The sequence below is a fragment of the Erinaceus europaeus genome, chromosome 11 (assembly GCF_950295315.1).
Source record: "Erinaceus europaeus chromosome 11, mEriEur2.1, whole genome shotgun sequence".
NCBI classification, from domain to species: domain Eukaryota; kingdom Metazoa; phylum Chordata; class Mammalia; order Eulipotyphla; family Erinaceidae; genus Erinaceus; species Erinaceus europaeus.
In genome coordinates this window covers 43,628,728-43,645,737 of record NC_080172.1, presented here as the reverse complement: position 1 = coordinate 43,645,737, position 17,010 = coordinate 43,628,728, and the positions used below count along the sequence as shown (strand labels likewise).

General features: G+C 41.0%; 1 long non-coding RNA gene across 2 annotated transcripts in view; it reads right to left on the bottom strand.

Annotated features, from left to right (window-relative positions):
• Positions 1-4,269: 4,269 nt before the first annotated feature.
• The window catches only part of LOC132541329 (uncharacterized), a 128,491-nt gene continuing 115,750 nt past the window's right edge, over positions 4,270-17,010 (bottom strand). For both annotated transcript variants that reach the window (XR_009552500.1, XR_009552501.1), the window contains exons 2-5: positions 15,410-15,647; positions 6,232-6,345; positions 5,026-5,113; positions 4,270-4,468 (exon numbers count right to left, since the gene is read on the bottom strand). This is a non-coding gene — a long non-coding RNA (uncharacterized LOC132541329). The remainder of the gene's footprint in view (positions 4,469-5,025; positions 5,114-6,231; positions 6,346-15,409; positions 15,648-17,010) is intronic.

Below are 17,010 nucleotides of genomic sequence, written 5' to 3'. Positions count from 1 at the left end.
AAATGTGAGTGTGACATATGTATGACCATATGTACTCTTAACTAGACCCTTCAAAGATTAGACCTGCCTCTCCAGAGTGGACCACTCCAAACTCTCTGTTTTTCTGCTCCACCATCCTCAGCAGACAACTTTGCCTTCGTGTTTTGACATCCCATGGTGTCAAGATGGTTGTGTCAACTCCAACCTCATATCTTATTCCAAGGAGGAAGATAAAAATGAAGACAAAAATAAGGTGTCTCTCAATCAGAAAAGCAAAACATTTCTAGAAATTCCTGGCAGATTTCCATGCAATTCTGAAGTGTATCACCTGTTCACCACTAGCTGTGAAGATCTCAGGAAATATAGATATTTGTGCTGGGCATGATGGTGCACTGAACAAAACTTCTGAATATGGAAAAGGGAAAACAGTAGTCAAGTATCAAGCAGCAGTAACTGCCATATCAAAGGGCCAAGAAACAGTGACTTCTAGGGATACCCAGTCTCAGGACAAGTATGTCAAAGTAGATTGGAGTGGCTGAAGTTCACTAATTGTGTCTGATGACTCTGTCTACACTGAACATCATGGAAAGGTGGAGGTTCTGACTGCCCTGTACATGAAACCCAGTGCAGGGTGGAGACCACAGACAGGAAATCATCAGGGGGCCTGGCTGGAGCAGCTACGGAAGGAAGCATTACAAGACCCCCAAAAGTGTTCTAGCAACTTAGCAGGTCTTATTGAAAGCTCTGTGAAAACTGGAGACTTGGGCTGCTGAAAGGTAACTCATTTGTTCATGCTACCAGTTCCCTGAGCTGTCCTAAGGTCTGATGACAGCTTTGTTTCTGAGCTCAGAACCTCTCATCACTGTGCCATCCATTTCTCATGTTTTTATTGGCCACAGTTGCATTCCAAGGCAAGTGCCTGACATGAAACATTGAGGTGGGCAGTGAGAGGAAGAAACATGGCAAATGTTTTGTGCAGAATATTCAAGGCAAGATGCTGCCATTTTTGGCTATTATTTATTTTGGTCATTTTCAGTGAAGGTTGAGGAGGTTGAAAAGATAAGAGTAATGGAAATTTCAGAGTGTGTGAGCAATTACAAGACTGAAAACCCTACCCCCATATTATCCCTCACTGTTGCAATTTACTAGGACACAAATGAAAAATGCATTCAGTTAAAACCAAGCTTCCACCTTTGAGGTGTTGTCTTGCTTTGTTTTTATCATCATTGAAGCTTCACCACACTGAACGAACGTTTTCAGATAGAAAGAGAGAGAGAGAGAGATACCATGGCACTGAAGCTTTCTCCAGTGAGGCTTGGATGTGGGTCATGTACACAACAAAGCAAGAACATTATCCAGGTGAGTTTTTGTGCTTGTCTCCATTTCTGAATTTTGATCTTTTCCTATACTAGCTTGAAGTCAAATCCCTGGACCACAAAGGCGAACAACTTATGACACTGTATCAAATGAGTTTTTCATTTGCAATGGGTTTATCAGACTGTAGCCCCATCATAAGTAAAGGGAGGAGATCTGTACTTTAAATAAATTACATTAGACAAAGTATCAAAAATAATATATTTTATAGAGACAACCAGGGGAAGGGAAAGCAGGAGGGAATGAAGAAGAAGCAAAATGCAAAAGACTTCAGACTTGTTGTTCACTGTCTCGATGCTCCTAAAATGCATGTCACAAGAGAGAAAGAGAGGCAGAAGTCTTAATGCTTTTAATGACCTAGACTTGGAAGTCACACATCTTTACTATAGTTAACCAGTTCTATGAAGTCCACCTCTCCTTGGAGAAACATTATACTGGAAGAAGAACAGGAATCACTGTCCTCTGACCCGTCATCACCTTTCCCCCCAGTCTTCAACATAGCCCCATAACCTTGTGCAACTCCTGGCTTGTTACAGCCCCGGTCCACTAGTCGCTGAACAATCTTTCTAAATTTCAGCCTGACAGGTTGGCAGAATATCTCACTTGGCTAGTGCTCTACTTTGCCTTGTGTGCACTCCAGGTTCAAACCTGGTCCCCACTGTGTGGAAGACAGCCTCAATGCCATGGCTTCTGTCACCTTTTCTCTGCTTCTGTTTCTATCTGTAATGTTTGTCTAGTTGGTTTTCGTTTTACCAGAGCACTGCTTAACTATGGCTTATGGTGGTATGGGGGATTGAACCTGAGACCTTGGAGCCTCAGGAATGAGAGTCTCTTTGCATGACCATTATGCTATATCCTCCATCCTCTATCTCTAAATATATATATACTACATTCAAATGTAGATTAAAAGCTCAGTATAGTGACTGGGAAGGAGGAACAGTGACAGAACGTAGAATTTGCAAGTGTGGGGTCCTGTGTTCAAGTCAGAGTAGTGCTCTAGCTCTGTCTGGCAAATAAACAAATAGAGGACAGATGAAATAGTACTTGAGGGAGTTGGGCTGTAGCACAGTGGGTTAAGCCAAGTGGCGCAAAACACAAGGACCGACCGGCGTAAGGATCCCGGTTCGAGCCTCCAGCTACACACTGCAGGGGAGTCACTTCACAAGTGGTGAAGCAGGTCTGCAGGTGTCTCTCTTTCTCACCCCCTCTTTGTCTTCCCCATCTCTCTCCATTTCTCTCTGTCCTATCCAACAATGACAACAACAATAACCACAATAATAATAACTATAACAATAAACCAACAAGGGCAACAAAAGGGAATAAATAAATAAATATTAAAAAATTTAAAAAAAAGAAATAGCACTTGGATAGTGCACTGCTTTGTCATGTGTGTAACCCAAGTACAAGCCTGATCCTCATGGCACTGAATTAAATTTTGGTGCTATAGTCTCTCCTTTCTCTCTCTCTCTTTCTCTCACTCTCTTTCCCTATCTTTCTGCCTTTCCATAAATTAACAGCATTTCTTTTTACCATAAATAAACAGCATTTCTTTCTACTGATGAGCTCTGGCTAATGGTGGTATAGAGGATTGAACCTGGGACTTTGGAGCTTCAGGCATGAGAGTCTCTTTGCATAACCATTATACTATCTACCCTCATCCTAGAAATTATTATTCTTACTTATTAAAGAAAAGTCAGCCTGGAAGCAATAAAACTGTGTATACACATGGCCGTGGCTCTGCAAAAGAAAGACAACTTCACAGGTTGAGAATGTAACTCCATTTTAATGTACATATTTCATGTGTGAGACCCTGAGTTTGATCCTTCATACACACACACACACACACACACACTGAGAGAGAGGGAGAGAGAGAGAGAGAAGTTTAATGGTTGTTTTACTTTAAAAAAAACACAGAAATGAAATGAAAGCAAACACTTTTTAGCCTTTAATGATACCCTTTGATGTACCATGAAAAAATTCAATTCCTCTCCAGTTCTTTTTTTCTAGTTTATTAGCTCTCCAGCTGAGGGGCAACCTTTACAGTTGATGACTCCTCCCCATCTAACTCTGGCCAGATGTCCTGAGCAGGGAAAACCATAATTTCTGTGACCAGAGAAAATCAGCCCTGCTGTCCCTCAGCCAAGATGAACTAAGCCTACCGTCCCCAGAGAGCCTGTCCACAGCAGCTGGAGAAACACACGGTCCTGTGTTTCAGGACACAAATGGCCACTTCCCTGACCCCAGGCATCCTCTGAGACATTCCCTCCTCATGACTCTAAATCCTGCTCTTGGAATGTGGTAAATTGAGAAATTGAACACAAATGCCCCAATCTGATAACCTTACCCAAGCCTGGTATTGTTGATGGAGCTAGATTTTAGAACATGAATTCCCTTATGGTAGAGGTTTAAGGTTTATTTATTTAAGCACAGGAAACATGTTTTGTTTCTTCATGGTAAGAGGAAGCTGGCCTGTACTGCTCTGACTGCACAAAGGGAGCCTGGATCTGTGTCAGGCTTCACTTGCTCTGTAAACCATTCTCTCATCTTGATAGCACCTGAATGTCCTTTTATGGAGTGGATCATCTGTCCTCTCTGGACAAACTGATATGATGAAAAACTCCAACCACCCCCCACCCCAGAAGAGCTGGGAGGTCATGGGGGTCCAGCTCTCAGGACCAGCATTATTTTCATAATCAGTGCTGCAGTGTCAACTCTATTCCCAGAGTGCTGGGACTCTTCCAACATTCCCCCCCCCTTTTTTTACTTATAAAATGAAAGCATTGACAAGACCATAGGATAAGAGAGGTACATTTCAACACATTGCCCACCCCCAGAGCTCCATATCCAATCCCTTCCCTTGATAGCTTACCTATTCTTTATCCCTCTGGGAATATGAACTCAAGATCATTTTGGGGTGCAGAAGGTGGAAGGTCTGGCTTTTGTAATTGCTTCTCTGATAAACATGGGTGTTGGTAGGTCTGTCCATACTCCCAGCCTGACTCTCTCTTTTCCTGGTGGGGCAGGGATCTGAGGAGGCAGGGCTCCAAGGCACATGGTGGGGTCCTCTGCCCAAGGACATTGAGTTGGCATCATGGCATCCTCTGGAACCTGGTGGCTGAAAAAGAGTTAAGATATAATGCAGAACAAATTGTTGTCTAATCATGAACTGAAAGGCATGAGTACTGCAGATAAAGATTGGGGGTCTTCGTTTTGGATAAAGCTAATAGTTCTGTTTTAGGTATATTCCAGAGGGCCCATGACTTTATTAGTTTTTTTCTTAAACCTGATTCCCACTGATGAGCCACCCTCATGTGCCCTGTAGGAGTTCATCTCAACCTGTTCTCTAGTTCTCTGGGAAGAACCTGTTATCTTAAAGAAAGATTCTTTCTTTAACTGGAAGATGCAGACCAGAAATTCTCAAACTATGTAGTATTCTGTCCCATAGATACATTCTCATAGATCCACAAGATTTTTTTTTTTTTTTTTGGTCAGGGCTTCACAACATTTTCAGATAGAATGAGCAAGAGATGGATAGAGAGACAGAGGAAGAGGGGAAAAGACATCAAAAAGCACCAAAATAGGAGTCTGGCAGTAGCGCAGCAGGTTAAGCACAGGTGGCACAAAGCACAAGGATTGGCCTAAGGATCCCGGCTCAAGCTCCTGGCTCCCCACCTGCAGGGGAGTTGCTTCACAAGCGGTGAATCAGGTCTGCAGGTCTCCTGCTGTCTGTCTTCCCCTCCTCTCTCCGTGTCTCTTTGTCCTATCCAACAATGATGACAACAGTAATATAACTACAACAATAAAAACAAGGGCAACAAAAGAGAAAAAAAAATAAATTTTTTTTAAAAAACCACCAAAACTTCCTCAAATGCAATGGAGACATGGCAAAGAGGGCACAGTATCCAGGTGAGCTCTCTTACTGGCCTACTCTATAAGATCTTTACCAAAATATTTTAATTGCTTTCTTTTCGATGAAAATCTTGAAATGGTTAATACAATCAGCCTATGGTAGGATGGTGGGCCTCACTACAAGCTCTGTATCAAACATTCATCTTAAAGGATATTGATGCAGATACAGAGTGTTAACAACCATGGGAAAATGCACTTTCTAGGACACCAGGAAGCTAGAAGAAGAGAAGGGGTTCAGGGAAACCAGGCACCAAATTTGACTTCTCTCACCTGGATTGGGGCTGGCTTTGCTGAAGCTGAATTTGGCTCAAGGAAGAATAGCCTAAAGCTGATAATATATTTTCTTAAACAAAAGTCAACCGATTTTTAGGGCAATTCTTCTTCTTGAATTGTAAAAATAAGACCAGAGTGTAAAAGTTCAATGGCATAGATATGATCATGGAGCATGTTGATTGACCCTGATGGGGAGGTTGTGGGGGCATCCAGAGTTAGTCCCTGGGGAGATCCACTGAAACACCTTGTGCCTGCAGCCACCTTGTGGAAAGTCTCCCATACCTGTAAGAGGCAGTCTCCTTGGTTAAATAAATTGGGGGGCTAATCTAATCTTACAGTGAAGGGAGTATTTGTGGTCTCTTCCTACCAGAAGTTAACCCAACTGACATACTACAGTTGAATCCATAATTAAAATTATGCTTGAAACTTCATCCAATTAAAAGAAGAAACAGTGAATTTTTATGATAATGGAGAGAGAGAGAGATAAATTTGTGACAAGTGGCTGGGGATGGTGGGAGGAACTAACCCAGGTCTTACCCACTGTTTCCCTATGTGGGACTTTTCACATTCTTAGATTAAGTTAAGCAAGCTGAGCTGGCTTTTTCAAGCCACACTAGCCTAAAATGTAGGAGTCCAAAGGGGGTATAATTAATAATAATAATAATAATAATAATTAAGGGCTGCAAAATAACTCACCTGGGCAGTATACCTGCTTTGCTGTATGTGTGACTCAGGTTTGATCCCAGTTGTCACTGCATTGGAGGAAGTTTTGGTCCTGTGGTACCTTTCTCTCTATATCTCTCTTCCTATCTGAAAAACATCAGCCAGGAGCAATGAGGAACCATCACTAATGAGACAAAATAAAAGGTATTCTTGCCAAAACAAAATAACAATAAAAGTCTAGGTATTAGCAATCTTCATGAATTCACTACCACTATCCCAGGAAAATAGAATCAACCAGATTTAGATCATGAAAAATTTCTGTAGGGAACACCCTGGTTATTCAATGAATAAATGCCATGGAGAGGGGCAACTAAAGATTAGCTGGGGATATAGCTCAGCAGTAGAACGCAGAACTTGTATGCCTGAGGACCCAGGTTCAATCCCCAATGTAGGCCAAAAGTGAACATTGCTCTAATCTCTCTCTCATAAAATAAAAATGAAAAACTAAAATAAATCTTTCAAAATACTTACTATTTAAAAAATAAACAAAGCAATCCAATACAATGTGTGCATCCTGTTTGGAACCTAATGTGATCAAGTCGACTGTAAGCACTTGTTACTGAGTCTGGTGTGCAGGTGTGAGGGATATGTAAACAGGAATGGGGTGTTAGATGATGTGGGCTCCTGCTGTCATCTTGGCTAAGCTGAAGTTAGTGTCCACCACATCCTTTTCCACATGGCTCAAAGAGAAATTCTCTGGAGATCCAGGAGATTGAGTGAAGCAGCCCTTACTCACCCAGGTGGTTGTGATTTGATGCATGATAAACACAGGGACAGTGGTTTCAGCTTATGTTTCCTCAACCCTCTTCCCTGATCACCATCTCTGCTGACTAGCAATGACCATAAGCCAGGTCCCCATACCAGGCGGTGCACTACTCTAACTCAGAGCTGTTACTGAAGGATGTTTGTTATGTTAGATTACTAATGGTGTTTCACTTAAACTAGAAAAAAGTTAAAGTCTTCATCTTTGATATATACATATTGAGGCACTTATGGGTAAAATAATTCCCAGACTGAATCTGCTTTAGGATAACTTTAAAAGTTGGGAAGTGTGGAGCTGAGGGAAACAGCGTTGGTGATTGATTAGGCTCTGAGAAACTAAGGATGGCAGGTGGCAGACTAACGTGTTCACCCTCCCCCCTCCCCAGAAGAAGAAAGAAAACTTTTAAGTCTGAGTCATATATTTTATTTAACATGTGCAAGCTGGTCTGGTTCTTCTTACAAACAAAGCTAAGAAAAATCTGACCTTGGAATTCTGAGATGCATGAAAGCTACTGAATATTTGGAGGACATGGTTACACACAGCCTTTTAAAAAGTTCCTCCTAATTGGAAATTTAAAATAGTTAGTTGAGGCATAGAACGCCATTTTATTTTTAAGGAAAAATATGAAAATCTTCATTATCTCAGAGATTGTTTTGGTAGGGGGAGATGATTTGATGTGGGACTGGGGCCAATCAAAACAGAGGGTGGAGAGTGGCAAGGGGCCAGTAGTTTGGGTCACAAATTTTCTGCAAGGCTCAACTTCTTGGAAAGGGACATATTTTATTTTATTTCACACCCTCAGTTCCAATTTTGGGCCATTTTAGAATCTCTGTTGGTGGCCACCACTTTTGAGCCAAAGCTCTTCTTAAAAAAAAAAAAAAAGAAAAAGAAAGAAAAAGAATAAAGAAAAACACAGGGATTATTAAAAAATTTTAATAAGTGAGATGTTATATGAACAATATTAAAGAGAAGAAAACATCTTATATTGGAAAAAAACTAATGACTGGAATTTATAAAATGTACAATGAAATTCAAATAAAATATGAACTTGGTAAAAAAAAAAAGAGGAAAATACCACATATAATTTTTTAGCTTTATTTATTATGAGAGAGGTAGAGGAAAAAAGAGAACCAGAGTATCTCTGGCATATATGATGACAGAGCTCAAACCCAACATAATGTTTTCAAAGAGATAAGAAGTATTTCTGGTGTCCTGTTCCATTCTGACAGTGGAGACAATATTGGAAAGTCAACTGATAAGAGATGGTGCCCAAGGCAAGAGAGAGGGAGGAAGAGGTCAACTTCCAGACATAGATAAGGAGATATTCAAAACACATACCCAAGGAAAGATAAGGCTACCCAAGGTTTCTATACCACCTGTCTCACAATAGAGTGACAATTAAATGATTGAGAATGGAGTGGAGCACAGAAACACAAACATCTTCTAAGAAGGTCAGCTGGTGATTTTCCAGGTCTAGGGAATCTAATTCAACATCCCATAAATATGCTTCTTTTGCATAAGGATTATTTTGAGTTGAAAGCAACTGACAATCAGCAAGCATTCTCTGCTCTTAACTGTCTAAAAACAGGGCATAGATTTACCTTTGTGATGGTGTCTCCTACTCTCCCTTCCTTTTCTTCCCCTTCACCTTCTTCCAGGAAGAATAGAAGCTCCTATCACCAAGGATGCAGAGTGATCCCAAGGAAATTTTTTATAAACAGACTTAACCACAATGACCCTTATCTCCTTTTACTACCTCCTTTGGTTTTCCAGTTATTTCTTTAAGATTCATACTCTGAGTCTAAACCTCTTTCCTTTTATATAAGTCCTCAGGTCTTCTACTACTTTGGGTTTTTTTTCCCCTTCAAATTTGCATATACTTAAATGGTCATAAAAATTGCTTGTCTTTTCTCCTGCAAAATTGTCTTTTTCAGTTTAACTCATGGGCCCGTAGGCAATGAAGCTAAGTGGTAGAAGAAAAAGCTTTTCTTTCCTGGACACCTGCATGCAAAGATGAATTAAACATACAGAATGGAGTCTTCTGGGTTAATTACCTATCAGCATAAGAACAATTCACCTAAGCTAGCTAAGATTGGGGGGGGGAGGGGTGTTGTGGGGGGGGAGCACTACCTGTGAAAAAAGTTACTGCACCAGGCTCTCCCAGGTCCAAGCCAAAAGCTCAATACCAAGTTAACTTGTTTAGATTTTGGCATAGCTAGTAACTGTGGTGCTGGTTTTAACTTTCTTGAATATCACATCAAAGATAGATTACTTAGACATAAAATAATCCACATTTAAAAGTGTATCTATGTTTGTATTCATGAAATGTCGGGCTGCGTCTCGGTGAGAGAAGAGACCAGGAACTTGTGGCGGAGCAGGAACTCAAATCTTTATTCATGCAGACACCTCAGAGTTGGGAGTGAACACAGCGGTTTAGGCCATGTGGAGCTAGCAAAATGGCCACCTCCCACTATGCCCACCAGCCCTTCTCCAGGTCTTCTCCAGGTCAAGACGACAAAGAGAAAAAGGGCGAAACCGGAACAGCAGCGGGATTTATAGGGTAAAGATGGAAGTGGCAAGTTGGGAATGGGATTGGCTAGGAAAGGGGGTGGAGAGAGGCAAAAGGCATGCTGGGAAGGTGGAAGCATCCTTAGCAACTGTTGCAATGGTTTTAACTGAATTAGCAATACCCTGAGGGGATAACATGGTGGGGATATTTCAGGCAAAACAATGATTATGTAAGCAGAGCAGGGGGCCTGGCTTTAAGGCCCAACAATGAAAAACTCACTATGCTCCAAAAAGTTTTGACAAGCCTTTTTGATACTATAATATTTAGCTACCCTCAAATAAGTATTTTTTGGGTCTAACTCCATTATTTAATTCATCATCATGATGATGGTGGTACCAGAGCCTTTCATGTGCAAGATTTCACTGCTCTGGGCCAATATTTTCATTTTTTAAATTTTAGAATGGGGCGAGGAGACACTACTGCAATAAAACTTCCCCTGTTACAGTTAACAATATTTATATACTTTTCCCATATTTTGGAGCTACTCTTCCCTGATACAGCTTTCTAGTCCTATCTCCAACTCTGACACCATTTCCTCAAACAATACCTTTGGTTCACCTGCATGTTAGCTGTTGGACTTAGACAAAAATTAGTAAAACCATGAACCTCTTGGAATATACCTAAAATAAACATACTGGCTTTTTCCAAAATGGAGACCCTAAGCCTCATATGCTATAGTTTTGCCTTTAGTTTCCTGACTATTTAACAATTCTGTTCTGCTTTGTTTCTTAGTGCTTTTTCAGTCGCCAAGTTGCAGATACTACCACGACACTAAACCTGACTTCCCTGAGCAATGTGTCCTGGAGCCCTGACTCCCCAGGCTCCTAGAGAAAGAGAGAGACAGGCTGGGAGTATGGATCAACCAGCCAAAGCCCAGGTTCAGTGGAGAAGCAATTATAGAAGCTGGATCTCCCACCTTCTGCACCCTATAATGATCCTGGGTCCATGTTCCCAGAGGGATAATGAATAGGAAAGCTTTCAAGGAAGGGAATGGGATATGGAGCTCTGGTGGTGGGAACTGTGTGGCAGTGTACCCCTCTTATCCTATTGTCTTGTCAGTATTTCCATTTTATAAATAAATTAAAAAAAAAAAACTTCTGCTGGTGTCATGGCCCTCTCCTGTGGTATGGGATCCAAGCAGGATGGTGAGCATGGCAAGCTCTGCACCCTACTAGGTGAGCTATCTTGCACCCTAACATCACCATTTTAGATGCTTATGGGCAGGCATTTGGCATAGATTTTTTGACTAATCCCTTTTTTGTGTGTAGCCTCCCAACCCTCATCCTAAACACTCTGCCTTCCCCTAATCCCTTATCTCCACTTTCCTCCTGCAATCCAACTTCCCAAATTCTCTCCACAAAGACTTTTTGTCCCACTGGGGACAGTGAATACCAGTGAGATGAAAACCACAACGTCATTCCATCAGCTTCTGAAAGAGGCTGGAGGTGTAGAAAGCAATTCCTTGATTTTTAATTCCATGGCTTAATCAATCTGAAAGATTTTAAACATAATATTGTTGTTACATAGAGTAGCATTTCTTTATTTTTATTTATTTATTTATTTATTTTCCTTTTTTTGTTGCCCTTGTTGTTTTAACATTGTTGTGGTTATTAATGTCGTTGTTGTTGGATAGGACAGAGAGAAATGGAGAGAGGAGGGGAAGACAGAGAGGAGAAGAGAAAGACAGACACCTGCAGACCTGCTTCACCGCTTGTGAAGCGACTCCCCTGCAGGTGGGGAGCCGGGGGCTCGAACTGGGATCCTTATGCAGGTCCTGGCGATTTGCGCCACGTGCGCTTAACCCGCTGCGCCACCGCCCGACTCCCATAGAGTAGCATTTCTATATTGCTTGAAGTGAATGCAAAAATACATGATTTTTCTGTGGTATTGGCAAAAGCATGTCACTGAGATGAGCCACCAGATTGCTCTAAAGAAAGTAACTATGATATTCAAAATGTGTGATCTCTGAGATTATCCTTGAATATGGAAGACTAAGGGTGGGAACTTTAAATTCATGCAAGGATCTAAATGTTTTTATTAATCATTCTGGCCTTGCTGCTATTTTAATTTATTTTTTATAAATATATTTTATTTTATTTATTTTAATGAGGCAGATACAGATAGAGATAGATGAGAGAGAAAAAGAGAGAGAGAGAGAGAGAGAGAGGACACCAGAACACTGCTAAGTTCTGGCTTATAGTGGTTTGGGGATTGAACCTGGAACTTTAGAACACCAGGCATGAAGTCTTTTTGCATAACTATTGTTCTGATATATTGTTCTCCCTTGCTGCTATTTTAAAAATCCCTAAAAATATACTGCCTGGAAAGTAGATAAATGTAATGTGGAATTAAAATTTCAACTGAAATATGCCATAGCTTCAGTTATTCTGAGGGTTTAAAATTTTTTAGTTTCTTCATTCTAATGCAATCAGGAAATATTGGCTCAAGCTTTCTTTTAAATGTTCAATTTAGGGGGTACATTTACACTTTTCAAATCTTTACTAACTCTTAGTGCAACTTAGTTGTAGTTTTCTGACACTCTTAATTAGCTTACAGGTAGTTGACTTCTTGATATACCAAATCCTTTAGCATTTTTGTAGATACATTTTTAAAAAAACACCATATGTAAGACTATCCTATCCCTTATACCCTATCCTCTTTCTGGAAACCTCAGTTATGGCATCATTGTCCATGGGTTTGTTTTTATTTTATTTTGAACACACAGGTGAGCTCATCCACTATATGTGTTTAAGTGATGAAACTTTCCAAGTAAAAGATAAACAATGCTCCCAATTCCCTTTTTAAAGTGGGCCATACTTTAAAAAGGACATATATATCTGTATTTTCCCTTTCAGATATATGATCTCATAATTTCCTGGAATTACATTTGAGCTATCAGCTGCCCTATGACAGCATTCTGCATGTTCCTCTGGGTAGAAGATAAATTCTTCATTCTTTCCAGGTGACCGTTCTTGACAAACTGGATGGTCCACAACTGTATACCCTGAGTCAAGGTCAGGATGGCTGAGGCCAGGACAGAGGATTGCTGCATGTAGGTGGGCATGTAAAGTGGACAAAAGAGGAGAACTGGAGTGGCTCATATTGGTCACCTATTCCTGCAAGCACACATCAGGTGTGAAGACAGCCAGCATAGTACATTTCATGGAGCAACTAAGAAACAAAAGCAAAATGTCATTAACCCTTTCTGTCCCCCTTTATGTACTCTGCTCTTCCTCTTCTTCTTTCTCTCACTTTATCCACCCCTCCACCACTCCTCCCTACCCCACTCTTGCCTCTCACCAAGTCAGCCCTTAAATCCAGAAGTTGGTAGAACAAAGGATGTTTGTAGGGGCTGGGTGGTGGTGCACCTGGTTGAGCGCACCTGTTACAATTCACAAGGACCCAGGTTCAAGATCCCAGATCCTACCTACAAGGGGAAAGCTTTGTGAGTGAAGTAGTGTTGCAGGTATCTCTCTGTCTCTCTGTCTCTGTCTCTATCACCCCCTTCCCTCTCAATTTCTGGCTATCTCTAGCCAAATAAATAAATAAATAGATAAAGATAAATTTTTTTTTTGATAAAGATAATTTTTAAAAGGGTTGTTTGTAAGGAGTAGCCACATGGAGTGGGAAGTAAGAACTCAGACTGACAGAGAGACATAAGTGCAAGTTGTAGATGGGGTGTCTGAGCCTGGCAGTATCACTTCACATGGAGAAGGGAATGATGGGAGAACTGGATTCTGAAGAGAAAACTGATCAAATAGGTACCCATCCTTAGAAGTATGAGAGAGATATAGGTTCCTACCTGTCAGAGAAAGGAGCTAAAACCTGGAAGCAACCCAGGTGCCCAACAACAGATGAGTGGCTGAGAAAGCTGTGGTATATATACACAATGGAATACTATGCAGCTATCAAGAACAATGAACCCACCTTCTCTGACCCATCTTGGACAGAGCTAGAAGGAATTATGTTAAGTGAGCTAAGTCAGAAAGATAAAGATGAGTATGGGATGATCCCACTCATCAACAGAAGTTGACTAAGAAGATCTGAAAGGGAAACTAAAAGCAGGACCTGACCAAATTGTAAGTAGGGCACCAAAGTAAAAACCCTGTGGTAAGGGGTAGACATGCAGCTTCTTGGGCCAGTGGGGGGAGGGAGTGGGTGGGAGGGATGGGTCACAGTCTTTTGGTGGTGGGAATAGTGTTTATGTACACTCCTAGCAAAATGTAGACATATAGATCACTAGTTAATTAATTTAAGAGGGGGAAATTAATTGTATGTCTCAAAGTTTTTCAAAACACAAACTGAATCTTTTTAATATATAGGCTGTGTATTTCATATGCGGACTCTCTCAAAAGCCTAGACCAAGTAGATCAGAAGCATCCAATAGCACAGCTATATACAAGATACTGGATACTGTACAGCAAACCATAACAAAAGGACTTTTCAAAGTTAACCCAATTACCAAATAATGTGATGATAACATTAACTATCGATTGTCTTTTTGAACCCTAAGACAGCAGGAACATCACATCTCCACTATAGAGCCCTTACTTCCCCCAGTCCTGGAACCCTTGGATAGGGCCCACTTTCCCATATGCCTCTCCCAATCCATATCAAATAATATTGCATCCGCCGATCACAACCTAACCAATGCAACGATTGCCACCTCAACATGCTTCACTTCAGACTGTGTCCAGAGACTTCACATGTGGAATGACAACCCTTCAGCTTCATTACTCGGGTGAGACCTTTCCTTTCATAGTATACTCTAATTTCATCTCAGGTGGTTCACTTTCTAACAAAGTCCCAAAACCTAGATATACACCAGTTTCTGTGAGAGAGAGCATATCTTCACATGTATCTATAAACTACTACGAAATATATACCTGAAAGCAGAAGTACACTAGAGTTTGCAGTGAGTACCTCCCTAACACTTCCTCTCCACTATTCCAAGCTTTGGGTCCATGATTGGTCAACAATTTGTTTGGCTTCGTATGTTAACTCTCTTTTCAGTCACCAGGTTCCAGATGCCATCAGGATGCTGGCCAGGCTTCTCTGGATTGAAGACCCCACCAATGTGTCCTGGAGCTCAGCTTCCCCAGAGACACACCTTACTAGGGAAAGAGAGACGCAGACTGGGAGTATGGACCAACCAGTCAATGCCCATGTTCAGCGGGGAAGCAATTACAGAAGCCAGACCTTCTACCTTCTGCAACCCACAATGACCCTGGGTCCATGCTCCCAGAAGGATGGAAAATGGGAAAGCTATCAGGGGAGGGGGTGGGTTGTGGAGATTGGGTGGTGGGAATTGTGTGGAGTTGTGCCCCTCCTACCCTATGGTTTTGTTAATTAATCCTTTCTTAAATAAAAAAATAAAATAAAATAAAATAAAAGTTAAAAAAAAGAAAGGAGTTACAAGTACAGAAAAGGAAAAAGCTAGAATTAATCCTGATGATGTTGAAACTGAAGGCATTGGTATGAACTCAAAGATTTTAATAAAAAAAATTAAAACAAATGTGCACACTTTCACGATCTGCATTTTCTAGCACTGTCTATTAAGGGGCCCCAACAGTAATAACTCAGTAGTAATAAACACACTTGTACTCAGATCTTGGTTTCCAAATACTCTACTAATATTCTTGACCCAGTAGCACCTTATTCTCTACCAGTAGCACCAATGTTCTCTAACAACAGCTATTGTTTAATTTTTTTATTTATGAAATGGAAACATTGACAAGACCATAGGATAAGAGAGGTACATTTCAACACATTGCCCACCCCCAGAGCTCCATATCCAATCCCTTCCCTTGATAGCTTACCTATTCTTTATCCCTCTGGGAGTATGAACTCAAGATCATTATGGGGTGCAGAAGGTGGAAGATCCGGCTTTTGTAATTGCTTCTCTGATAAACACGGGTGTTGGCAGGTCTGTCCATACTCCCAGCCTGTCTCTCTCTTTTCCTGGTGGGGCAGGGATCTGAGGAGGCAGGGCTCATGGTGGGGTCCTCTGCCCAAGGACATTGAGTTGGCATCATGGCATCCTCTGGAACCTGGTGACTGAAAAAGAGTTAAGATATAATGCAGAACAAATTGTTGTCTAATCATGAACTTAAAGGCATGAATATTGCAGATGAAGATTGGAGTCTTCGTTTTGGATAAAGCTAATAGTTCTGTTTTAGGTATACTCTGGAGTGTCCATGGCTTTATTAGTTTTTACCTGACCCTGACATCTAATATTCAGGTGGACCCAGGTTATTATCTGGGAAGATGGTGTCATAGTTGGAAAAAGACTAGAAAGCTGGGTCAGGGAAGAGAGTAGCTCCCAAATATGGGGAAAGTATATAAATATTGTTAACTGTAAACCCCACTGGTTTGATCTGGGGCCCATTCAGCACTGAGCCTATGTAACCTCTGCATCCCTATAAGTCTGGGCTCACATTCTATGGTCATGGCTAGGAACATTCCAGGCTGCACTAATTTCAGGACCCATCTTTCTCAGGTAGTAGGTAGAGTATGTTGCCCAACTTCCCTTTGGAGAGATAGTAGCTATTTAAAAAAATTATTTATTTATTCATAAGAAAGATAGGAGGAAGAGAGAGAAAAAGCCAGGCATCATTCTGGTACATGTGCTACCAGGGATTGAACTCTGGACCTCATGCTTGAGAGTCCAATGCTTTATTCACTGCACCACCTCCCAGATCACAAAAAAGGTCTATTTTATTGGTACATAATACTTTATTTTAGAGCATACTATGTTTATAGAGATACTGTACAGAAAATTTCCATATATCTTCTCTTTATCCCCCCACAGTCTTCCTTTTTGTTAATATTACACATTGGTACAGTGCATTTATTACTATTCGTGAACCAAGGGGCACACTGGCTAAGCACACACATTATTATTCATGAACTATATTGGTATTATTAACTAAAATTGTGAGATAGTTTACATTAAACTTCATGCTTTGAGTTTTGAAGTTCTGTGGGTTTTGACAAATGTATGGCATTATGCATTTACCTTACATACATACATACATACAGAATAGTTTTTCTAACTTAAAATCCCTCTGGTGTTCCCTGTCTTCAACTCTCTTTTCCACTTTCCACCCAATCCCTTGTCATTCATTGAACTTTCTTTTTTTTTTTAAAAAAAAATTTTTATTTAAGAAAGGATTAATGAACAAAAACATAAGGTAGGAGGGGTACAACTCCACACAATTCCCACCACCCAATCTCCATAACCCACCCCTTCCCATGGTAGCTTTCCCATTCTCTAGCCCTCTGGGAGCATGGACCCAGGGTCGTTGAGGGTTGCAGAAGGTAGAAGGTCTGGCTTCTGTAATTGCTTCCCCGCTGAACATGGGCGTTGAATGGTCGGTCCATACTCCCAGTCTGCGTCTCTCTTTCCCTAGTAAGGTGT